The following is a 26,416-nucleotide window of genomic DNA, read 5'->3' as shown; positions in this document are numbered from 1 at the left end:
TTTGCACATAGTATCTTCATCTTCACAACAAACTTACAGGTAAATGTTACCACCTGCATTTACAAATGTGGAAAGAGCTGCCAAAAGCAATTATTTTCATGACTCAAGAGTAGTAAGGAAAAGAAAGGGAACAACTCTGCTGTACTTTAAATCTATGCTCTTTTCATTACACATTCAGGCTGGCATTGCTAGTGAATCTATCCGCCAGTGCAATGTGTTATGGTTCTCCAACAATTATATCCGTAGAAATAGGGTAACATTGCATTGATTGCTTATTGTGTGTCAACTCCTTCTTTCCAGGTTTAGGGACAGAGTTAGGAGATTTTAGTTATCACCAAGGGGTAATACCCACATGACTTATTTTTAATTTCATGTTAAATATTCTATCAAGAAAATAAATTTAAACTCAAAGATGATTTAGGATTGCCATCAGAACAATGACTTTTCCTTATACTTGGGTTCTTGTATCATCCATTTTCAGGAGTTGGACAAAAAAAATTATATACATCATCTCTTCACATGGGACAGAAATTCAAATCAATTTAATCCTAGCACTGAGAATATAATGTGTTTTTTCATAGAGACATATGGAAGCTTAAGGGATGTCTTAGATACCTGCCACAATCACAGGTATTTTCAAACCTCCCTCCTGACAGAGCAATGTCTATTCTTGGGATGCCTACTACAAATCTAAGCAAATATGTCAGTTAAGTAGTTATATGAAAATGTGAAAAATGGGGAAAAAGTGATTAAATATCTGCATTTGAGTCATCAAGTGGAATATGGAAAAGATACTTTTAACATCACAATCTTAGATGAGATCACCAACGGAGGCAGTGTAGATACCAAATAGATGAAGTTTGAGGATCTAGCTCTGGGATTATCCAAGGACTGTAGGTTGGGATAAAAAAGAGATGTCAACAAAGGACACAGGGAAGGAATGACCAAGGCAATACATGGAACACCACAAAAGTGCAGTGTCTCAGAAGCCAGTTAAAAAAAGTGATTCAAGGTAGAGAATATGTTCAACTACATCAGATATTACTGAGGAGGTAAGACGATGACTGAGACTGTGGCAATGTGGAGGCCTTTGGTAACATTTGCAATAACAATTCCAAAGGACAAATGGGGACACAACGCTGACTGGAGGGAGGTCAAGAGGTAATAAGAGGAGAATAAAGAGAATAATGACTATAGACACCTCCTGTGAGGGGGGACAGAGAAATGGAGCAGTTCATGAAAGAGGTTATGGGAATCAACATAATGTGTCTGTTGATTGGAAAGACATAGAAGAGAGGAAAATGTAGATTTGGGAGAAAGAGATAGTTTTATTATCCAAATCCTCATGTAGACAAAAGGGGATGGGATTCAGTGTACAAGGGTGGCGTTCCTTTGATAGGATCAAAGCGATGTTATCCATCACAACTGGAGAAAAAGATAGAGTTGTGCATTCAACTATTGTGAAGGTGTCAGTAGATTTAATCATGGGGACATGTTGCAGTTCTCTTCTGTTTGCTTTTCTGTTCCTAGAAAATGAGAACAAAGGTTATCAGCTGAAGTAAGAAATAGTTGCTGGGGACAGGAGGAGAATGGATTGACAAGAGAAGTGTAACAGGAGTGTCAGGCAGCACTGAGTCTCCATTTGACATTTAAGACATTGATTTGTAGTGAGTCCAGTCAGGTCACTCTAGTTAAGTGAAGCTGTTGGATTTGATTGCAGAGTAGTAAAAGGGTAGGCTATAATCAGAATTAGGCTTTGCCAGAAGAATAGGATGGAGGAAGAAAGAAATCGAGAGTTGGATGTGTCTGAAAATACATTAGTATAGAGATTATTCATGAAATCGAAATGGGTATAGATGAAATAGAGGACATGAGGAGAACAATGGACAGTGAAAAGTTGGTAGGTTTAATGAATCTGGTAGCACTGGTAGAGTTGGTGACTACGATATTAGAGTGGTGAGTTAGAAAGATAGATTGTGCCATAAGATGAGATACTTGAAATGAATATTATGAGGTACAATAGAAACTGGAAAAGATACCATCTAGTCAATGACCATGAGAATGATCAGTTGAGGTGGGATAGAGGATAAAATCATTGGCAGTAAGGACACAGGATGAGAGACACAGGGAGATGGATGAATTATTTAAAAGCACCAAGAATAATGAAGGAAGTCAGGGTGGAGAAAGAGCAGTAAGCTAGGTGCAAAAAAAAACCTTCAGTGAAAGAATACATGCCCAGGAAAAAGAGGTGACCTCAAAGGAGCACAGATGATGTATCTGGTAGCATATAATTTAATGTTTTTTTATTCTATTTTAGGGAAGAGACAATAAGAAGTGAGGAAGAAGCATCTCCCTTAGGTTTAGCTGTAGGTGGGTACTGGAAAAAACACACCAGCACTGTGAGACTGTATCTTCTTGAGTAGTACATTCAATAGAACATCTACACTTCATTAGAGAAATATATATATACCGAGAGGCAGTTGATACGAGGTTTTACTGATAATAGGCACTTGGTTCCAGAGAGCACAATGGAAAGAACAAGATTTTGAATCAGGTGATAGTGAGTATGCAGTCTAATGTATATGAGAGTCTTTGTGATAAGGGATGACCTAAAAAGCACAGGCTTATAGTGTTGACTTAGTTGTAGAGGGATCAGCTTTAATAGTCTCTAAAAGAGTTGTAGGTACTCCAATCTAACAGTAGCTTTATCTTGGGACTGCTGGGAGGTTGACTGCAAGAGGAGCAGATTTCTTTGGGCCTCCCTTGAACTCCCACTGAAGGCACGATTGAGAGACATGGAAATACAGTTCAAAATCATAATTACCTAACCTTCGGACAGTGCTTACCCACCCCATTCCATTCTGCCATCATAACCACACAGGAAAATCTGCCTCCTTTCCGTTTTCTTTTTGTGGCCATAGTGCCTGTGTCAGAAATGATTGAAGTATATGGCTCACACTTTATCCAGAGAAATAGGTTATCACCACTACAGGTACCTGATAGAGAATTCAATCATGAATTTACTGCAATTTAACACCTGCCAAATGCTTGCTTAAGACATAAAGTATCTGAGAATAAGAATAGCTGGATGGAGACACTTCATGCCCATTAGGCTCTCTCTTAAATTACAATTCTTATATTAATTTAGATCTACAGAATGCAACAGAACTGAAGGCATAATTGTCTCAGCCTCTCACTGAGCTACATTTATAATATGCCTTCTCCTTTATAAAGATTCAGTAGTAGATGCATGCATTTGAACAGAAGTTCTATCTTTTATTAAACCATAGATTATCCATTGTGTTAATCTGTGTCTCTTAAGCAGAGAAGCTTGCCGTAAATTCCTCCTTAACTTTATTTCAAGGAAATCACTTAACGCTAAGGGAATTTGCCTCACAGATTATGCCTGAGTGCAAAATTAACGAACTGTTGTTCTCTTTTTTCCAGATCTTAGAATACCTGGGACCTAAAAAGCTTAGGATCATTTGCAAAGCCTAACTCTATACCATGTGTCTGGAAATAAAGTGTATGCCATGTGTTTTTCTTAGATGTTCTTTTCTGAGCTTCAACTATACTATTAAGCCTTATAACAAAAGTTCAAGCTTTCTCCAATTTTTTAAGAAGTAGGCTGTGTAAACATAGTTAGATTATATAAAGTGTCTCTATTCCATCAATTTTTCACTGAAAATTAAAAGAAAAATTGCACTTTGTTATGTAAGCACAGATTATCTGTGTTTCCAGGTAAATCCAAAAAGAAACATATGCATTAATGAGAGTACATAGAACTTAGAATAGCAGAGAAGGGGATTAATAATGTTAACAATACTTTGAAAAGCAGATGCAATTAATCAAATTCTGTGTACTTGTTTTTCTTTTTTTTTTTTTACATCTTTATTGGAATATAATTGCTTTACAATGGTGTGTTAGTTTCTGCTTTATAACAAAGTGAATCAGTTATACATATACATATGTTCCCGTATCTCTTCCCTCTTGCGTCTCCCTCCCTCCCAGCCTCCCTATCCCACCCCTACAGGCGGTCACAAAGCACCGAGCTGATCTCCCTGTGCTATGCGGCTGCTTCCCACTAGCTATCTACCTTACATTTGGTAGTGTATATATGTCCATGCCTCTCTCTTTGTCACAGCTTACCCTTCCCCCTCCCCATATCCTCAAGTCCATTCTCTAGTAGGTCTGTGTCTTTATTCCTGTCTTACCCCTAGGTTCTTCATGACATTTTTTTTTTCTTAAATTCCATATATATGTGTTAGCATACGGTATTTGTCTTTCTCTTTCTGACTTACTTCACTCTGTATGACAGACTCTAGGTCTATCCACCTCATTACAAATAGCTCAATTTCATTGCTTTTTATGGCTGAGTAATATGCCATTGTATATATGTGACACATCTTCTTTATCCATTCATCCGATGATGGACACTTAGGTTGTTTCCATCTCCGGGCTATTGTAAATAGAGCTGCAATGAACATTTTGGTACATGACTCTTTTTCAATTATGGCTTGCTCAGGGTATATGCACAGTAGTGGGATTGCTGGGTCATATGGTAGTTCTATTTGTAGTTTTTTAAGGAATCTCCATGCTGTTCTCCACAGTGGCTGTATCAATTTACATTCCCACCAACAGTGCAAGAGGGTTCCCTTTTCTCCACACCCTCTCCAGCATTTATTGTTTCTAGATTTTTAGATGATGGCCATTCTGACTGGTGTGAGATGATATGTCATTGCAGTTTTGATTTGCATTTCTCTAATGATTAATGATGTTGAGCATTCTTTCATGTGTTTGTTGGCAGTCTGTATATCTTCTTTGGAGAAAGGTCTATTTAGGTCTTTGGCTCACTTTGGATTGTGTTGTTTGTTTTTTTGTTATTGAGCTGCATGAGCTGCTTATAAATTTTGGAGATTAATCCTTTGTCAGTTGCTTCATTTGCAAATATTTTCTCCCATTCTGAGGGTTGTCTTTTGGTCTTGTTTATGGCTTCCTTTGCTGTGCAAAAGCTTTGAAGTTTCATTAGGTCCCATTTGTTTATTTTTGTTTTAATTTCCATTTCTCTTGGAGGGGGGTCAAAAAGGATCTTGCTGTGATTTATGTCATAGAGTGTTCTGCCTATGTTTTCCTCTAAGAGTTTGATAGTTTCTGGGCTTACATTTAGGTCTTTAATCCACCTTGAGCTTATTTTTGTGTATGGTGTTACGGAGTGATCTAAGCTCATACTTTTACATGTAGCTGTCCAGTTTTCCCAGCACCACTTATTGAAGAAGCTGTCCTTTCTCCACTGTACATTCCTGCCTCCTTTATCAAAGATAAGGTTACTATATGTGCGTGGGTTTATCTCTGGGCTTTCTATCCTGTTCCATTGATCTATATTTCTGTTTTTGTGCCAGTACCATACTATATTGATTACTGTAGCTTTGTAGTATAGCCTGAAGTCAGGGAGTCTGATTCCTCCAGCTCCGTTTTCGTTCTCATGATTGCTTTGGCTATTCAGGATCTTTTGTGTTTTCATACAAATTGTGAAAGTTTTTGTTCTAGTTCTGTGAAAAATGCCAGTGGTATTTGATAGGGATTGCATTGAATCTGTAGATTGCTTTGGGTAGTAGAGTCATTTTCACAATGTTGATTCTTCCAATCCAAGAACATGGTATATATTTCCATCAATTTGTATCATCTTTGATTTCTTTCATCAGTGTCTTATAATTTTCTGCATACAGGTCTTTTGTCTCCTTAGGTAGGTTTATTCCTAGATATTTTATTCTTTTTGTTGCAATGATAAATGGGAGTGTTTTCTTGATTTCACTTTCAGATTTTTCATCATTAGTGTATAGGAATGCCAGAGATTTGTGTGCATTAATTTTGTATCCTGCTAACTTTACCAAATTCATTGACTAGCTCTAGTAGTTTTCTGGTAGCATCTTTAGGATTCTCTATGTATAGTATCATGTCATCTGCAAACAGTGACAGCTTTACTTCTTCTTTTCCAATTTGGATTCCTTTTATTACCATTTCTTCTCTGATTGAAATGGCTAAAACTTCCAAAACTATGTTGAATAAGAGTGGTGAGAGTGGGCAACCGTGTCTTGTTCCTGATCTTAGTGGAAACGCTTTCAGTTTTTCACCATTGAGGAAGATGTTGTCTGTGGGTTTGTCATATATGGCCTTTATTATGTTGAGGAAAGTTCCCTCTATGCCTACTTTCTGCAGGGTTTTTATCATAAATGGGTGTTGAATTTTGTCGAAAGCTTTCTCGGCATCTATTAAGATGATCATATGGTTTTTCTCCTTCAATTTTTCAATATGGTGTATCACGTTGATTGATTTGCGTATATTGAAGAATTCTTGCATTCCTGGAATAAACCCCACTTGATCATGGTGTATGATCTGTTTAATGTGCTGTTGGATTCTGTTTTCTAGTATTTTGTTGAGGATTTTTGCATCTATGTTCATCAGTGATTTTGGCCTGTAGTTTTCTTTCTTTGTTACATCCTTGTCTGGTTTTGGTATCAGGGTGATGGTGGCCTCGTAGAATGAGTTTGGGAGTGTTCCTCCCTCTGCTGTAGTTTGGAAGAGTTTGAGAATGATCAGTGTTAGCTCTTCTCTAAATGTTTGATAGAATTCGCCTGTGAAGCCATCTGGTCCTGGGCTTTTGTTTGTTGGAAGATTTTTAATCACAGTTTCAATTTCAGTGCTTGTGATTGGTGTGTTCATATTTTCTGATTTCATTCTTGGCATGTTGTGCATTTCTAAGAATTTGTCCATTTCTTCCAGGTTGTCCATTTTATTGGCATAGAGTTGCTTGTAGTAATCTCTCACGTTCTTTTGTATTTCTGCAGTGTCAGTTGTTACTTCTCCTTTTTCATTTCTAATTCTATTGATTTGAGTCTTCTCCCTTTTTTTCTTGATGAGTCTGGCTAATGGTTTATCAATTTTGTTTATCTTCTCAAAGAACCAGCTTTTAGTTTTATTGATCTTTGCTATCGTTTCCTTCATTTCTTTTTCATTTATTTTTGATCTGATTTTTATGATTTCTTTCCTTCTGCTAACTTTGGGGTTTTTTTGTTCTTCTTTCTCTAATTGCTTTATGTGCAAGGTTAGGTTGTTTATTCAATATGTTTCCTGTTTCTTAAGGTAAGATTGCATTGCTATAAACATCCCTCTTAGAAGTGCTTTTGCTGCAGCCCATAGGTTTTGGGTTGTCGTGTCTCCATTGTCATTTGTTTCTAGGTATTTTTTTATTTCCTCTTTGATTTCTTCAGTGATCACTTCGTTATTAAGTAGTGTATTGTTTTGCCTCCATGTGTTTGTATTTTTTACAGATTTTTTCCTGTAATTGATATCTAGTCTCATAGAGTTGTGGTCGGAAAAGATACTTGATACAATTTCATTTTTTTAAATTTACCAAGGCTTGATTTGTGACCCAAGATATCTATCCTGGAGAATGTTCCATGAACACTTGAGAAAAATGTGTATTCTGTTGTTTTTGGATGGAATGTCCTATAAATATCAATTAAGTCCATCTTGTTTAATGTATCATTTAACGCTTGTGTTTCCTTATTTATTTTAATTTTGGATGATCAGTCCATTGGTGAAAGTGGGGTGTTAAAGTCCCCTACTATGAATCTGTTACTGTCGATTTCCCCTTTTATGGCTGTTAGTATTTGCCTTATGTGTTGAGGTGCTCCTATGTTGGGTGCATAAATATTTACAATTGTTATATCTTCTTCTTGGATTGATCCCTTGATCATTATGTAGTGTCCTTCTTTGTCTCTTCTAATAGTCTTTATTTTAAAGTCTATTTTGTCTGATATGAGAATTGCTACTCCAGCTTTCTTTTGGTTTCCATTTGCATGAAATATCTTTTTCCATCCCCTTACTTTCAGTCTGTATGTGTCTCTAGGTCTGAAGTGGGTCTCTTGTAGACAGCAAATATATGGGTCTTGTTTTTGAATCCATTCAGCCAATCTGTGTCTTTTGGTGGGAGCATTTAGTCCATTTGCATTTAAGGTAATTATCGATATGTATGTTCCTATTCCCATTTTCTTTTTTCTTTTTTTTTTTTTTTCGGTACGCGGGCCTCTCACTGTTGTGCCCTCTCCCGTTGCGGAGCACAGGCTCCAGACACACAGGCTCAGCGGCCATGGCTTACGGGCCCAGCCGATCCGTGGCATGTGGGATCTTCCTGGACCAGGGCACGGACCCGTGTCTCCTGCATCGGCAGGCGGACTCTCAACCACTGCGCCACCAGGGAAGCCCCCTCCCCAATTTTTTAATTGTTTTGGGTTTGTTATTGTAGGTCTTTTCCTTCTTTTGTGTTTCTTGCCTAGAGAAGTTCCTTTAGCAGTTGTTGTAAAGCTGGTTTGGTGGTGCTGAACTCTCTCAGCTTTTGCTTGTCTGTAAAGGTTTTAATTTCTGCATCAAATCTGAATGAGATCCTTGCTGGGTAGAGTAATGTTGGTTGCAGGTTTTTCTCCTTCATCACTTTAAATATGTCCTTTAAAGTCCCTTCTGGCTTGCCAGTCCCTTCTGGCTTGCAGAGTTTCTGCTGAAATTTCAGCTGTTAACCTTATGGGGATTCCTTTGTGTGTTATTTGTTGTTTTTCCCTTGCTGCTTTTAATATGCTTTCTTTGTATTTAATTTTTGACAGTTTGATTAATATGTGTCTTGGCATATTTCTCCTTGGATTTATCCTGTATGGGACTCTCTGTGCTTCCTGGACTTGATTAACTATTTCCTTTCCCATATTAGGGAAGTTTTCAACTATAATCTCTTCAAATATTTTCTCAGTCCCTTTCTTTTTCTCCTCTTCTTCTGGAACCCCTATAATTCAAATGTTGGTGCGTTTAATGTTGTCCCAGAGGTCTCTGAGACTGTCCTCAGTTCTTTTCTTTCTTTTTCTTTATTCTGTTCTTCAGTAGTTATTTCCAGTATTTTATCTTCCAGGTTACTTATCCGTTCTTCTGCCTCAGTTATTCTGCTATTGATCCCATTTAGAGTATTTTTAATTTCGTTTATTGTGTTGTTCATTGGTGTTTGTTTTATCTTTAGTTCTTCTAGACCCTTGTTAAATGTTTTTTGCATTTTGTCTATTCTATTTCCAAGATTTTGGATCATCTTTACTATCATTATTCTGAATTATTTTTCAGGTAGACTGCCTATTTCCTCTTCATTTGTTAGGTCTGGTGGGTTTTTATCTTGCTCCTTCATCTGCTGTGTGTTTTTCTGTCTTCTCATTTTGCTTATCTTACTGTGTTTGGGGTCTCCTTTTTGCAGGCTGCAGGTTCGTAGTTTCTGTTGTTTTTGGTGTCTCTCCCCATTGGCTACGGTTGGTACAGTGGGTTGTGTAGCCTTCCTGGTGGAGGGGACTAGTGCCTGTGTTCTGGTGGATGAGGCTGGATCTTGTCTTTCTGGTGGGCAGGTTCACGTCTGGTGGTGTGTTTTGGGGTGTCTGTGGACTTATTATGAGTTTAGGCATATGGGTGGGGTTGTGTTCCTGTCCTGCTAGTTATTTGGCATAGGATGTCCAGCACTGTAGCTTGCTGGTCGTTGAGTGAAGCTGGGTGCTGGTGTTGAGATGGAGATCTCTGGGAGATTTTTGCCATTTGATATTATGTGGAGCTAGGAGGTCTCTTGTGGACCAGTGTCCTGAAGTTGGCTCTCCCACCTCAGAGGCACAGCACTGAATCCTGGCTGCAGCACCAAGAGCCTTTCATCCACATGGCTCAGAATAAAAGGGAGAAAAAGTAGAAAGAATTTATAGAGGTAGAAATAAAGAAAGAAAGAAAGCAAGCAAGCTGGAAAGAAAGGAGGGAGGGAGGGATGGAGGAAGGAAGGAAGGAAACAAAGAAAGAAAAAGTAAAATAAAGTAAGATAAAATATAAAGTTATTAAAATTAAAAGTAATTATTAAGAGGAAAAAAAAAGAAAAAAACAAAATGGACAGATAGAACCCTAGGACAAATGGTGGAAGGAAAGCTATACAGACAAAATCTCACACAGAAGCATACACATACACACAAAAAGAGGAAAAGGGGAAAAAAATCATAAATCTTGCTCTCAAAGTCCACCTCCTCAATTTTGGATGATTCGTTGTCCAAAGGAGGGAAGGAAGGAAAGAAAGAAAGAAGATAAAGTAAAATAATTAAAATAAAAAATAATTATTAAAAAAAGTTAAAAAAAAAAGGGCGGGTAGAACCCTAGGACAAATGGTGGAGGGAAAGCTATACAGACAAAATCTCACACAGAAGCATACACATACACACTCACAAAAAGAGGAAAAGAGGAAAAAATCATAAATCTTGCTGTCAAAGTCCACCTCCTTAATTTGGGATGATTCGTTGTCTATTCATGTATTCCACAGATGCAGGGTATGTCAAGTTGATTGTGGAGCTTTAATCCACTGCTCCTGAGGCTGCTGGGAGAGATTTCCCTTTCTCTTCTTTGTTGGCACAGCTCCCAGGGGCTCAGCTTTGTATTTGGCGCAGCCTCTGCGTGTAGGTAGCCGGAGGGCGTCTGTTCTTTGCTCAGATAGGACGGGGTTAAAGGAGCCGCTGATTCGGCGGCTCTGGCTCACTCAGGCCGGGGCGAGGGAGGGGCACGGAGTGCGGTGCGTGCCTGCTGCGTCAGAGGCCGGCGTGACGTTGCACGAGCCTGAGGCGTGCCGTGCGTTCTCCCGGGGAAGTTGTCCCTGGATCACGGGACTCTGGCAGTGGCGGGCTGCACAGGCTCCCCGGAAATGGGGTGTGGAGAGTGCCCTGTGCTCGCACACAGGCCCCTTGGTGGCGGCAGCAGCAGCCTTAGCGTCTCCTGCCCGTCTCTGGGGTCCGCGCTTTTAGCCACGGCTCGCGCCCGTCTCTGGAGCTCCTTTAAGCAGCGCTCTTAATCCCCTCTCCTCACGCACCAGGAAACAAAGAGGTAAGAAAAAGTCTCTTGCCTCTTCGGCAGGTCCAGATTTTTCCCCGGACTCTCTCCCGGCTAGCCGTGGAGCACTAACCCCCTGCAGGCTGTGTTCACGCCGCCAACCCCAGCCCTCTCCCGGCACTCTGACTGAAGCCCAAGCCTCAGCTCCCAGTCCCGCCTGCCCCGGCGAGTGAGCAGACAAGCCTCTCGGGCTGGCGAGTGCCGGTTGGCCTTGATCCTCTGTGCGGAAATCTCTCCGCTTTGCCCTCCGCACCCCTGTTGCTGTGCTCTTCTTTGCAGCTCCAAAGCTCTCCCCCTCTGCCACCCGCAGTCTCCGCCCGCGAAGGGGCTTCCTAGTGTGTGAAAACCTTGCCTCCTTCACAGCTCCCTCCCACTGGTGCAGGTCCCGTCCCTATCCTTTTGTCTCTGTTTATTCTTTTTTCTTTTGCCCTACCCAGGTACGTGGGGGGTTTCTTGCCTTTTGGGAGGTCTGAGGTCTTCTGCCAGCATTCACTATGTTTTCTATAGGAGTTGTTCCACGTGTAGATGTATTTCTGGTGTATCTGTGGGGAGGAAGGTGTTCTCCGTGTCTTACTCTTCCACCATCTTCCAGATACCTGTGTACTTGTTTATATGTTCTTTAACCATCATGATGTTATGAGTTATGCATTATTATTATAATTATTATTGAAAATTGCAGCCTTGAGAAAGCAATTAAGATTTCTACTCTTACATTGCCCATAGTTACAAGAATAGGGATAGGAACTTATGTATGTCTAACTTCAAATCCTGTGCTCTTAACCCCACACCTACTGCCTCCTAACAGTAGATTCATTACAGGGAATCTAGACTTTGCTGCATTCACATTTTTACTGCTTCAACTTCCAGTTAAGGTTCTGGTAAAGAGCTTGTTGCTCAGAGGCAGAGCAAGCCCATATTACATTGCAGGCTATTGTGATTACAGAACAACCAACCAAAATGGCCAGGGGAAAATGTAAAACCTATAGCTAGTGGGAAGCAGCCGCATATCAGCTCAGTGCTTTGCGACCACCTAGAGGGGTGGGATAGGGAGGGTGGGAGGGAGGGAGATGCAAGAGGGAAGAGATATGGGGATATATGTATATGTATAACTGATTCACTTTGTTATAAAGCAGAAACTAACAGACTACTGTAAAGCAATTATACTCCAATAAAGATTTTTAAAGCAAAACAAAACAAAACCTTCTGCATTGATCAGTCACTTGAAAAGCTATATTGATCAGTGGAAATTCCGTGTGGTTTGGAGCTGTTACACCTGAGTTTTGAGTTCTGACTTGGGTAATGATTAGTTCTATCAACTTGGGTAAGCCATTCAATCAGTTAGCTTTCTGATTCGTGTGTAGAAGGATGATTATAAAATAATAATTATAATAGCTTGTACTGAAGATCAAATTAGATTATATTTGTAAAAACACTTTATTAAGTGGTTTGTGGTCCATTTCTTTGCTGTTTTAATATACTATGTGAATAAAACTAACTTTTTTCTCCTTTAATGAATTTTTTAACATTGTGATTCCATAGATTTAAAAAATTAATAAAATGTTACATTTTTTTAACATCTTTATTGGAGTATAATTGCTTTACAATGGTGTGTTAGTTTCTGATTTATAACACAGTGAATCAGTTACACATATACATATTTCCCCATATCTCTTCCCTCTTGCGTCTGCCTCCTTCCCACCCTGCTTATTCCACCCTTCTAGCTGGTCACAAAGTACCGAGCTGGTCTCCCTGTGCTATACAACTGCTTCCCACTAGCTATCTATATAAAATTTGGTAGTGTATATATATCCATATATACACTACCACTCTCTCATTTTGTCACAGCTTACCCTTTCGCCTCCCCGTGTCCTCAAGTCCGTTCTCTAGTAGGTCTGCGTCTTTATTCCCGTCTTGCCCCTAGGTTCTTCATGACCTTTTTTTTTTTTTAGATTTCATATATATATGTGTTAACATACAGTATTTGTTTTTCTTTTCTGACTTACTTCACTCTGTATGACAGACTCTAAGTCCATCCACCTCACTACAAATAACTCAATTTCGTTCCTTTTTATGGCTGAGTAATATTCCATTGTATGTATGTGCCACATCTTCTTTATCCATTCATCTGTCGATGGACACTTAGGTTGCTTCCATGTCCTGGCGATTGTAAATAGAGCTGCAATGAACATTGTGGTACATGACTCTTTTTGAATTATGGTTTTCTCAGGGTATATACCCAGTAGTGGGACACTGGGTCGTATGGTAGTTCTATTTTAAATTTTTTAAGGAACTTCCATACTGTTCTCCATAGTGGCTGTATCAGTTTACATTCCTACCAATAGTGTATGAGGGTTCCCTTTTCTCCACACCCTCTCCAGCATTTATTGTTTGTAGATTTTTTGATGATGGCCATTCTGAATGGTGTGAGATGATATCTCAATGTAGTTTTGATTTGCATTTCTCTAATGATTAATGATGTTGAGCATGGTTTCATGAGTTTGTTGGCAGTCTGTATATCTTCTTTGGTGAAATGTCTATTTAGGTCTTCCGCCCATTTTTGATTGGGTTGTTTGGTTTTTTGATATTGAGCTGCATGAGCTGCTTGTAAATTCTGGAGATTAATCCTTTGTCAGTTGCTTCATTTGCAAATATTTTCTCCCATTCTGAGGGTTGTCTTTTGGTCTTGTTTATGGTTTCCTTTGCTGTTCAAAAGCTTTTAAGTTTCATTAGGTCTGATTTGTTTATTTTTGTTTTTATTTCCATTTCTCTAGTAGATGGGTCAAAAAGGATCTTGCTATGATTTATGTCATGGAGTGTTCTGCCTTTTTTTTCCTGTAAGAGTTTGATAGTGTCTGGCCTTACATTTAGGTTTTTAATCTATTTTGAGTTTATTTTTTGTGTATGGTGTTAGGGAGTGTCCTAATTTCATTCTTTTACATGTAGCTGTCCAGTTTTCCCAGCACCACTTATTGAAGAGGCTGTCCTTTCTCCATTGTATATTTTTGCCTCTGTTTATCAAAGATAAGGTGACCATATGTGTGTGAGTTTATCTCAGGGCTTTCTATCCTGTTCCATTTATCTATTTTTCTGTTTGTGTGCCAGTACCATACTGTCTTAATTACTGTAGCTTTGTAGTATAGCCTGAAGTCAGGGAACCTGATTCCTTCAACCTCGTTTTTCTTTCTCAAGATTGCTTTGGCTATTTGGGGTCTTTTGTGTTTCCATACAAATGTGAAATTTTTTCTTTAGTTCTGTGAAAAATGCCGAGGGTAGTTTGATAGGGACTACATTGAATCTGTAGATTGCTTTGCGTAGTATAGTCATTTTCACAATGTTGATTCTTCCAACCCAAGAACATGGTATACTTCCCCATCTATTTATATCATCTTAAATTTCTTTCATCAGTGTCTTATAATTTTATGCATACAGATCTTTTGTCTCCTTAGGTAGATTTATTCCTAGGTATTTTATTCTTTATGTTGCAATGGTAAATGGGAGTGTTTTCTTAAATTCACTTTCAGATTCTTCATCATTAGTGTATAGGAATGCAAGAGATTTCTGTGCATTAATTTTGTATCCTGCTGCTTTACCAAATTCATTGATTAGCTCTAGTAGTTTTCTGGTAGCATCTTTAGGATTCTCTATGTATAGTGTCATGTCATCTGCAAACAGTGACAGTTTTACTTCTTCTTCTCCAATTTGGATTCCTTTTATTTCTTTTTCTTCTATGATTGCATGGCTAAAACTTCCAAAGCTATGTTGAATAGTAGTGGTGAGAGTGGGCAACCTTGTCTTGTTCCTGATCTTAGTGGAAATAGTTTCAGTGTTTCACCATTGAGGACCATGTTGGCTGTGGGTTTGTCATATAAGGCCTTTATTATGTTGAGGGAAGTTCCCTGTATGCCTACTTTCTGGAGGGTTTTTATCATAAATGGGTGTTGAATTTTGTCAGAAGCTTTCTCTCCATCTATTGAGATGATCATATGGTTTTTCTCCTTCAATTTATTAATATAGTGTATCACATTGATTGATTTGCATATATTGAAGAATCCTCACTCCTGGGATAAGTTCCACTTGATCATAGTATATGATCCTTTTAGTGTGCTGTTGGATTCTCTTTGCTAGTATTTTGTTTAGGATTTTTGTATCTATGCTTACCAGTGATATTGGTCTGTAGTTTTCTTTTTTTGTGACATCTTTGTCTGGTTTTGGTATCAGGGTGACGGTGGCCTCGTAGAATGAATTTAGGAGTGTTCCTTCCTCTGCTGTATTTTGGAAGAGTTTGAGAAGGATAGGTGTTAGCTCTTCTCTAAATGTTTGATAGAATTTGCCTGTGAAGTCATCTGGTTCTTGGCTTTTGTTTGTTGGGAGATTTTTAATCACAGTTTCAATTTCAGTGCTTGTGATTGTTCTCTTCATATATCTACTACTTCTTGGTTCAGTCTCAGAAGGTTGTGCATTTCTAAGAATTTGTCCATTTCTTCCAGGTTGTCCATTTTATTGGCATAGAGTTGCTTGTAGTAATCTCTCGTGATCCTTTTATTTCTGCAGTGTCAGTTGTTACTTCTCCTTTTTCATTTCTAATTGTATTCTTTTGAGTCTTCCCCCTTTTTTTCTTGATGAATCTGGCTAATGGTTTAACAATTTTATCTTCTCAAAAACCATCTTTTAGTTTTCTTGATCTTTGCCATTGTTTCCTTTGTTTCTTTTTCATTTATTTCTAATCTGATCTTTATGATTTCTCTCCTTCTGCTAACTTTGGGGGGTTTTTTTGTTCTTCTTTTTCTAATTGCTTTAGGTGTAAGGTTAGGTTATTTATTTGAGATGTTTCTTGTTACTTAAGGTAGGATTGTATCCCTCTTAGAACTGCTTTCTACATCTCACAGGTTTTGGGTCATCGTGTTTTCATTGTTTTTTGTTTCTAGGCAATTTTTGATTTCGTCTTTGATTTCTTCAGTGATCTCTTTGTTTTTAAGTAGTGTATTTTTTAGCCTCCATGTGTATGTATTTTTTACAAATTTTTTCCTGTAATTGATATGTAGTCTCATAACGTTTTGGTCAGAAAAGATACTTGATATAATTTCACTTTTCTTAAATTTACCAAGGCTTGATTTGTGGCCCAAGCTATGATCTGTCCTGGAGAATGTTCCATGAGCACTTGAGAAGAAAGTGTATTCTGTTGTTTTTGGATGGAATATCCTAAAAATATCAATTATGTCCATCTTGTTTAATGTATCATTTAAAGCTTGTGTTTCCTTATTCATTTTCATTTTGGATGATCTGTCCATTGTTGAACGTGGGGTGTTAAAGTCCCCTACCCTGATTGTGGTACTATTGATTTTCCCTTTTATGGCCGTTATTATTTCCCTTATGTATTGAGGTGCTCCTGTGTTGGGTGCATAGATATTTACAAGTGTTATATCTTCTCCTTGGATTGATCCCTTGATCGTTATGTAGTGTCCTTTTTTGTCTCTTGTAATAGTCTTTGTTTTAAAGTCTATTTTGTCTGATATGAGAATAGCTACTCAGCTTTCTTCTGATTTCCATTGCATGGAATATCTCTTTCCATCCCCTCACTTTCAGTCTGTATGTGTCTCTAGGTCTGAAGTGGGTCTCTTGTAGACAGCATATATATGGGTCTTGTTTTAGTATCCATTCATCCAGTCTATGTCTTTTGGTTGGAGCATTTAGTCTATTTACATTTAAGATAATTATCAGTATGTATTTCCCTATTACCATTTTCTTAATTGTTTTGGGTTTGTTATTGTAGGTCTTTTCCTTCTCATGTTTTGTTACATTCTTTTACGTGGTAGTATTTGCATATGTTTTAAACTTAATATTAATAGAAAATGTGGTATATTTTATCTCAAAAAGAAATTCTCTTACATGAATTGTATATTTTTTATCCTTAAGGAACATATGGGCTCAGAAATTCATACAGGGCTATTTCTGTAGTTTTAATTTTTTTTTTTTTTTTTGGCCAAGCCACACGGCTTACAGATTATTGGTTTCCTGGCCAGGGACTGAACCCGGGCCATGGCAGTGACAGTTCTGAGTCCTAACCACTGGACCACCAGGGAACTCTCCACTAGTTTTCATTCTTCTTTCTATCTATATCCTGGAGACTTTAGGAAAGGAGAAGACCGTGATGCAACTCAGTAGCTTCTGAGGGCATGTGGCTTATTTACTAAGAAACCCTGGGAGAACCAAGCCTTGGGGAGCTAGTTTCTCCTGGCACATTTTACAGACACATTTTAGTTCCACTCTACAACTTTCTCCTTCTTCACATTTCTCCTGTACCAATGTAAGGCCTTTCTTATCTTTGTACTGAAAGCAGATACTGAAAAATTTTAGACATCCAAACACAATCTTTGAAAATGTAATCAGTTTTTTTTTCTGCAAAAAAAAATGTTAGTCTTAATAGTTAACAGACTAGCTCTCTGTTAGTCTTAAATTTTTAATATTCATATGTAGCTGTACTTGAGTCTGAAATGTACATTCATTATAAAGTAAGTTCCAGCAAGGTAGGACTTTTTGTTTGTTTTGTTTGTTTGTATGTTTGGTTTTGGTTTTTTGGGTCTGTTTATTCACTGCTTAATACCCCAAAACCTAAAACAGAGGTGTTTAGCAAATATTGCTAATTAAATGAGAGTGTTTTAATTTCAAAAATAAACTCTACGACAACTACTTCTCAGAATTTTTCAGCAGACAATAAAGAGCTCATACAGAATTTCAACCCAGAATGAGGAAATGCAATTTCCCGAGGGAAGCAGGTAACAAGGAAAGTGCAAAAACCGATAAGAATTCTACCTTTTTATTTGACATTAATGGAGATTAGTTAAAAATAAGAGCAGCTGCTCTGTAATAATAAGCAAAAAATTTCAACATTCCTCTTTCCATTGCCATTCTCTCACTCTAGTTTTATCTTTTAATTAAACCTGAACTTTAAAATAAATGTGTCTGGCTTGCTTGTTTATTAAATGGAGTATCAATGGAGAGCTTCTAGATTCAACAATTAGTATGCTATAGAATGCCTTTTAAAAATTAATGGCCACATCAATGGCTCTGATATTATTGAAGGTTCAAGTTTATAAATCTCCTATTAGAAAGGAGCAAAAGAAAAATGTAGAAATTAGAGTGGTTTGATTTTAACTCCTTTATAGTATGTTGAAGTGCTCACATAGCTTTATTTAAGGAATGATTAACTTTTATTAACCATGGAAAGGTTTCCAAGAAATGTGAAGTTCATTATACTTTATACAATGCAGACCATCTTGAAACTTCTGAATTTATACCTGCTGAATTTTACATGTATTTGTCACTTCTATAATTGCTTAAAATCCAACATAATCAAATTCACTATATACTCTCTCAGTTAATCATATAACATTTGATCTAGCAGGGGACACTGTTTGCTTTTGAGGTCTTATTATTATTATTTTGGAGTATAATTGCTTCACAATACTGTGTTAGTTTCTTTTGTTATATTCATACACATGTCCCCATATCCCCTCCCTCTTGAGCTTCCCTCCCATCCTCCCTATTCCATCCCTCTCGGTCATTGCAAACCACCGAGCTGATCTCCCTGCTATGCTGCTGCTTCCCACTAGCCAATACTTTACATTTGGTAGGGTATATATGTTGATACTACTCTCTCTTCACCCCTGCATTGCCCTCCCACCCCATGTCCTCAAATCAATTTTCTATGAATACCTCTTTATTCCTGCCCTGGAACTAGGTTCATCAGTAACTTTTTTTTTTTTTTAACATTCCATATATATGCGTTATCATACGGTATTTGTTTGTCTCTTTCTGACTTCACTCTGTATCACAGACTCTAGGTCCATCCACCTCACTACAAATAACTCAATTTCGTTTCTTTTTATGGCTGAGTAATATTCCATTGTATGTGCCACATCTTCTTTATCATCTGTCAATGGACATTTAGGTTGGTTTCATGTCGTGGCTATTGTAAATAGTGCTGCAGTGAATACTGTGGTACATGTCTCTTTTGGAATTATGGTTTTCTCAGGGTATATGCCCAGTAGTGGGATTGCTGGGTCATTTGGTAGTTCTATTTTTAGTTTTTTAAGGAACCTCCATGTTTTCCATAGTGGTTGTATCAATTTACATTCCCACCAACAGTGCAGGATGGTTCCATTTTCACCACACCCTTTCCAGCATTTGTTGTTTCTAGATTTTTTGCTAATGGCCATTCTGACCGGCATGAGGTGATACCTCATTGCAGTTTTGATTTGCATTTCTCTAATAATTAGTGATATTGAGCATCTATTCTTGTGCCTCTAGACCATCTGTATGTCTTCCTTGGTGAAATGTCTATTTAGGTCTTCTGCCCATTTTTTAACTGTATTGTTTATTTTCTTGATATTGAGCTCCATGAGCTCTTTGTATATATTGGAGATTTAATCCTTTTTCAGTTGGTTCATTTGCAAATATTTTTTCCCATTCTGAGGGTTGTCTTGTTTATGGTTTCCTTTGCTGTACAAAAGCTTTAAGTTTGATTAACTCCCAATTTGTTTATTTTTGTTTTTATTTCTGTCACTCTAGGAGGTGAGTCAAAAAAGATCTTGCTGTGGTTTATGTCATAGCATGTTTTTCCTATATTTTCCTCCAAGAGTTTTATAGTGTCTGGTCTTACATTTAAGTCTTTAATCCATTTGGAGTTTATTTTTCTGTATAGTGTTACGTCATGATCTAATTTCATTCTTTTACATGTAGCTGTCCAGATTTCCAAGCACCACTTGTTGAAGAGGCTGTCTTTTCTCCACTGTATGCTCTTGCCTCCTTTGTCATAAATTAGATGCCCATATGTGCGTGGGTTTATCTCTGGGCTTTCTGTCCTGCTCCATTTATCTATATTTCTGTTTTTGTGCGAGTACCATACTGTCTTGATTACTGTAGCTTTGTCGTATAGTTTGAAGTCAGGGAGCCTGATTCCTCCAGCTCCGTTTTTCTTTCTCAAGATTGCTTTTGCTATTTGGGGTCCTTTGTGTTTCCATACAAATTGTAAAGTTTTTTGTTCTAGTTCTGTGAAGAATGCTGTTGGTAGTTTGAAGGGGATTGCCTTGAATGTGTAGATTGCTTCGGGTAGTATAGTCATTTTCACAATATTGATTCTTCCAATCCAAGAACATGGTATATTTCTCATCCGTTTATGTCATCTTTGATTTCTTTCATCAGTGTTTTGTAGTTTTCTGAGTAAAATCCTTCGCCTCCTTAGGCAGGTTTATTCCTAGGTATTTTATTCTTTTTGTTGCAATGGTAAATGGGTGTTTCCTTAATTTCTCTTTCAGATTTTTCATCATTAGTGTATAGGAATGCAAGAGATTTCTGTGCCTTAATTTTGTATTCTGCAACTTTACCAAATTCATTGATTAGCTCTAGTAGTTTTCTGGTGGCATTTTTAGGATTCTCTATGTATAGTATCATGTCATTGGAAAACAGTGACAGTTTTACTTCTTCTTTCCCAATTTGTATTCCTTTTATTTCTTTTTCTTCTCTGATTTCTGTGGCTACGACTTCCAAAACTATGTTGAATAAGAGGGGCAAGAGTGGATATCCTTGTCTTGTTCCTGATCTTAGTGGAAATGCTTTCATTTTTTCACCATTGAGTATGATGCTTGTTGTGGGTTTGTCACATATGGCCTTTATTATGATGAGTTATGTTCCCTCTATGCCCATTTTCTGGAGAGTTTTTATCATAAATGGGTATTGAATTTTGTCAAAAGCTTTTTCTTCATCTATTGAGATGATCATATGGTTTTTATTCCTTAATTTGTTAATATTGTGTGTCACATTGATTGATTTGCATATATTGAAGAATCATTGCATCCCTTGGATAAATCTCACTTGATCATGGTGTATGATCCTTTTAATGTGCTGTTGGATTCTGTGTGCTGGTATTTTGTTCAGGATTTTTGCACTATGTTCATCAGGGATATTAGTCTATAATTTTCTTTTTTTGTGGTATCTTTTTCTGGTTTTCATATCAGCGTGATCGTGGCTTTGTAGAATGAATTTAGGAGTGTTTCTCCTTCTGCAATTTCTTGGAAGAGTTTCAGAAGGATGGGTGTTAGTTCTCTAAATGTTTGATAGAATTCGTCTGTGAAGGGACTGGTCCTGGACTATTGTTTGTTGGAGGATTTTTAATTATGGTTTCAATTTCATTACTTGTTATAGGTCTGTTTATATTTTCTGATTCTTCCTGTTTCAGTCTTGGAAAATTGCACCTTTACAAGAATTTGTCCATTTCTTCGTGGTTCTATTTTATTGGCATATAGTTGTTTGTAGTAATCTCTTATAATCTTTTGTATTTCTGCAGTGCCAGTTGTGATTTCTCCTTTTTCATTTCTAATTTTATTGACTTGCATCCTCTCCCTTTTTTTTCTTGATGAGTTTGGCTAAGAATTTATCAACTTTGGTTATCTTCCCAAAGAAACAGCTTTTGTTTTATTGATCTTTGCTATTTTTTTTATTTCTATTTCATTTATTTCTGCTCTGATGTTTATGATTTCTTTCCATCTACTGACTTTGAGTTTTCTTTGTTCTTCTTTCTCTAGTTGTTTTAAATGTAGCATTAGATTGTTTATTTGAGATTTTCCTTGTTTCTTGAGCTAAGATTGTATTGCTATAAATGCTTTTGCTGCATCCCATAGGTTTTGAGTTGTGTTTTCATTGTCAGTTCTTTCTATGAAATTTTTTATTTCTTTCATTTCTTCAGTGACCTCTTGATTATTTAGTAACACACTGTTTAGCCTCATTGTATTTGTGCTTTTTTCCTCTAATTGATTTCTAGTCTCATAGCATTGTGGTCAGAAAAGATGTCTGATATGATTTCAATTTTCTTAAATTTTCCAAGGCTAGATTTGTGACCCAAGATATGATCTATGGTGGAGAATGTTTCATGTGCACTTGAGAAGAGAGTGTCTTCTGCCACTTTGGGGTTGAATGTTCCATAAATATCAATTAGATCTATCTGGTCTATTGGGTCATTTAAAGCTTGTGTTTCCTTATTTATTTTCATTTTGGATGATCTGTCCATTGGTGTAAGTGGAGTGTTAAAGTCCCCTACTAGTATTGTGTTACTGTTGATTTCTCCTTTCATGGTTGTTAGCATATGCCTTACGTATTGAGGTGCTCCTATGTTGGGTGCATAAACATTTATAATTGTTATATCTTCTTCTTGGATTGATCCTTTGATCATTATGTAGTATCCCTCCTTATCTCTTGTAACAGTCTTTATTTTAAAGTCTATTTTATCTGATACGAGTATTGCTACTCCAGCTTTCTTTTGCTTTCCGTTTGCATGGAATATCTTTTTCCATCCCTTCACTTTCAGTCTGTTTGTGTCCCTAGGTCTGAAATGGGTCTCTGGTACACAACATATATATGGGTCTTTTTTTTGTAACCTTTCAGCCAGTTTGTGTCCTTTGGTTGGGGCATTTAATCCATTTACATTCAAGGTTTCATCAATATGTATGTTCCTATTACCATTTTCTTAATTGTTTTTGGTTTGTTTTTGTGGATCTTTTTCTTCTCTTGTGTTTCCTGCCTAGAGAAGTTCTTTAGCATTTATTGTAAAGCTGGTTTGGTGGTGCTGAATTCTCTTAGCTTTTGCTTGTCTGGAAAGCTGTTGACTTCTCCATGGAATCTGAATGAGATCCTTGATGGGTAGAGTAATCTTGGTTGTAGGTTTTTCTCTTTCATCACTTTAATTGTATCCTGCCACTCCCTTCTGGCCTCAAGTGTTTCTGCTGAAAAATCAGCTGATAACCTTATGGGGATTCCTTTGTATGTTATATTTTGTTTTTTGCTTGCTGCTTTTAATATTTTTTCTTTGCATTTAATTTTTGTTAGTTTGATTTATATGTGTCTTGGTGTGTTTTTCCTAGGGTTTATGCTGTATGGGACTCTCTGTGCTTCCTGGACTTGGGTGAGTATTTCCTTTCCCATGTTAGGGAAGTTTTCAACTATAACCTCTTCAAATATTTTCTCAATCCCTTTCTTTTTCTCTTCTTCTTGGACCACTATATTTCGAATGTTGGTGCATTTAATGTTGTCCCAGAAGTCTCTAAGATTGTCTTCAATTCTTTTCATTCTTTTTTCTTTATTCTGCTCCTCAGCAGTTATTTCTACCATTTTGTCTTCCAGCTCACTTATTTGTTCTTCTGCCTCAGTTATTCTGTTATTGATTCCTTCTAGTGTATTTTTCATTTCAGTTATTGTGTTGTTCATCTCTATTTGTTTGTTCTTTAGTTCTTCTAGATCTCTGGTAAACATTTCTTGTACTTTCTCAATCCGTGCTTCCATTCTATTTCTGAGATTCTGGATCATCTTTACTATCTTTACTCTGAATTCTTTTTCAGGTAGATTTCCTATTTCCTCTTCATTTATTTGATCTTGTAGGTTTTTACCTTGCTCCTTCATCTGTGACATACTTTTTGGCTCTCTGATTTTTTTTTTTTTTTTTTTTAAGAGTGGGATTGTGTTCCTATCTTACTGGTTGTTTGTCCTGAGGCTTCCAAGACTGGAGTTTGTAGGTTATTGGGTAGAGTGTGGTTTTGGTGCTGAGATGAGGAATTCCTTGAGACCCCACTCTGATGAATATTCCCTGGGGTCTGAGGTTCTCTGTTAATCCAGTAGTTCAGACTCAGAGCTCCCACCGCAGGAGCTTTGGCCTGACCCTGGGCTCATGAACCAAGATTCCACAAAGCACGTGGGATGGCAAAACAAACAAACAAAGAGAAAAAAAACAATAACAAAGTAAAAAATAAATTTAGACTAGGAAACTAACAGATATGTTAGAAAGAATATAAAACTAAAAATATAGATGAATCAACAACCAGAAGGTATATCAGTACCACAATAGTAAAAAAGTGGAGGGAACAGAAAATAAAAGGTGGGGGAAAGCCTTGGCTGTGGAGGGCCAGGGCCTAAGCAAGGGTAAGTTTTGGGCAGTGGGCTGGGCCAATGCTCAGGACCCACTGGGCTGGAAAAGGCCCTGGGGGCTGTGGTGGGTGGGCCTTATGCTCAAGGAACAGAAGGAGCGCAGGTGTACCCCCCACCCCTGGTCTCAGACAGCAAGGGACCTCACCTGGGAGCCCAGCAAGATTCCTGGGCTTGAGCGGATGGGGCAAATGCCATTCTCTCCTCTCCTGCTCCTCCAATATGGGAGGGCGCCTCCAGCCTGCCTCTTCTGACCTCCCTGGCCTCCCACCTATTACCCCAAGGACCCATGAGGCCTGGAGTGGGTTTTGGAGGGCAGGGGATGAGCTGGGAGTTCAGCAGGCTTCCCAGGTCCAAGTGGGCAGGGCAATCACCCTCTGCTCCTCTCCCACTCCTCCTGCAGGGTCCCTCCCACCTGCCTCTCCTGATCTCTCCGGTCTCCCTCCTATGCCCCCAAGGAACCACACAGCCTGGAGGGGGCTTTGGAGGGCCTTGAGCTATTATTCTATCATTAACCAATGGCATGAAATTATCAATAATAAGAAAACCAAGTGTAATGATTTTGCTTATAAGTGTATATTCACACATACTTGAAATCTGATTATGCTATAGTATATTTAAAGTCCACTGGGTGTCAGGAGTATGGTTATTAGTCTTGGCTCTACTACCACTCTGTGTGACTTTGGCTTTTTGGTATTTCATAGCTCAGCTTTTATTTATGAAATAAGAATGATAATATTTGGCTTCAATTAATCCCATGGATAAGTAGAAGGACAGAAAAAAGCTATGTGGAAATGTTTCAGAAAATATTTTTAAAATATGAAGGCAAAGCATTAAATATTAGTAATAATCTTTTAGAAATCAGATTTTCAAAACATGATAGAAAATAGCTTCAATACTATTATTTACCTTTGTTTTTGTTATTATCATTGTTTCTATCAATTTGATCTTTTAAAAATAATCTGTATCTACATATTTGTGTATATATTCAGGTATGTGTGATAATGCCATACTTAGGTCTTTAAATGTTCATTGTACTATTTATAGACACTGGGTAGAAACAGATGTTGAAAAAGAAAGGCAGGGAGGAGGAAAAATGCAAAGATTAATTGTGGGACTGTAGGTCTTTAATCTTACAATAGATAACATCATGGAAGGTATTATTGGCCATTTAAGAATGAAATATATGATTAATATGTGGTATAATAGAAGATAAATGTCAAGTTGGTTGTATTTCTTGGCCCAAATCCATATGACAAACTTAAACAAAGATAAATGTTATTATCTAGGATTTGGATTTTAACACATAGTATAATACATGTGTGGCAACATAGATTTTGTTTTTATTGGAGTATAATTGCTTTACAATGTTGTGTTAATTTCTGCTGTACAACGAAGTGAATCAGCTATATGTATACATATATCCCCTCCCTCTTGGACTTCTGTCTCATCCCACCCCCATTGCACCCATAACATAGATCTAATTGGATAAAGGTTCATATGAAAAAAGGCATTATTATAAAAGAAAAGTAACTTTTTAGGCCACTTCACTAAAATATATTAGGGTGTTCAGTTAAGGTAGATAGTACGTCCACATTGCAGTATTAGATTATTTTTAACTACTTAAAAGGGACAATTGACAACTTAGAATGTATCTGGAGAGGTAAGAGATCTGTAAACCACATACATGAGGAAATGTGAAGTGCTAGGCCTAAATAGCTTCCCCTCTCAAGTGCTATAATAGCACCTAGTGCATTTTATCATAATTTACAAAACTGTTTACTTCTCTGTAACCACATTAAGCCATAAACTGTGTAACACACCATGTCTCTTATTCACTGTAGTAGCCCCAGTTTCTACCACACATTAATTCTACAATAATCTTCTTCTTAAATGGGTGAATTTTGTTTTTGGAGGAAAAATCTAAAGGATAATATGTCTGGTGCATTCAAAGTAGGAATAGATAAAGCACAACAAACTAAAGTTAATATGGAATGCTTAGAAAGAATTAGAACTGATCGAATGAATGTTTCAGTGACATGAATTTCTACTCAGTTTAAGGGAAGATGTTATAACCATTAGACAAACCCAAATGTTGGAGAGGATGCTTCCAAAAGTAAAGCTGACTCATCAGCAACAATATTTAACCAGATACTGGGTAAGATTGATCAGCATTGTTCTGGAAAGAGATTTCTGCCCTGGGGTTGAAGTTTGAATTAAATAACTGCTAAAAGTCTCAAAGCCTGTCTCTAATTGTTATGTGGTTCAATTTGTAAAACAAAAGTAGATAGAATTAAGCATTATCCAAAAGCAATGATTACAGATTTTCTCCATCAAAGATGAGTCACTGTATTGACCGGGCCAGGGCTACAAAAGATGCCTGCCAAGAAAGGTCATTTCCTGATCCACTTGGTTTCCATACTCGGTAGAAGACAGGGAGCTGCATCCAACAAATCCTGGCTTATCTTGTGCTCACCAGCTTCATATTCTGCTTCTAAGGAATGTCACACTTGCCTTTCCA

General features: G+C 37.5%; 1 long non-coding RNA gene across 1 annotated transcript in view; it reads left to right on the top strand.

Annotated features, from left to right (window-relative positions):
* Positions 1 to 10,675: 10,675 nt before the first annotated feature.
* LOC132598249 (uncharacterized) overlaps positions 10,676 to 26,416 on the top strand; it is a 149,291-nt gene continuing 133,550 nt past the window's right edge. Inside the window, exons 1-2 of the long non-coding RNA XR_009566261.1 lie at positions 10,676 to 10,923; positions 22,842 to 22,882. This is a non-coding gene — a long non-coding RNA (uncharacterized lncRNA). The remainder of the gene's footprint in view (positions 10,924 to 22,841; positions 22,883 to 26,416) is intronic.

Source organism: Globicephala melas, chromosome 12 (genome assembly GCF_963455315.2).
Source record: "Globicephala melas chromosome 12, mGloMel1.2, whole genome shotgun sequence".
Lineage (NCBI taxonomy): Eukaryota > Metazoa > Chordata > Mammalia > Artiodactyla > Delphinidae > Globicephala > Globicephala melas.
This window is presented reverse-complemented; position numbering and strand designations above follow the sequence as displayed.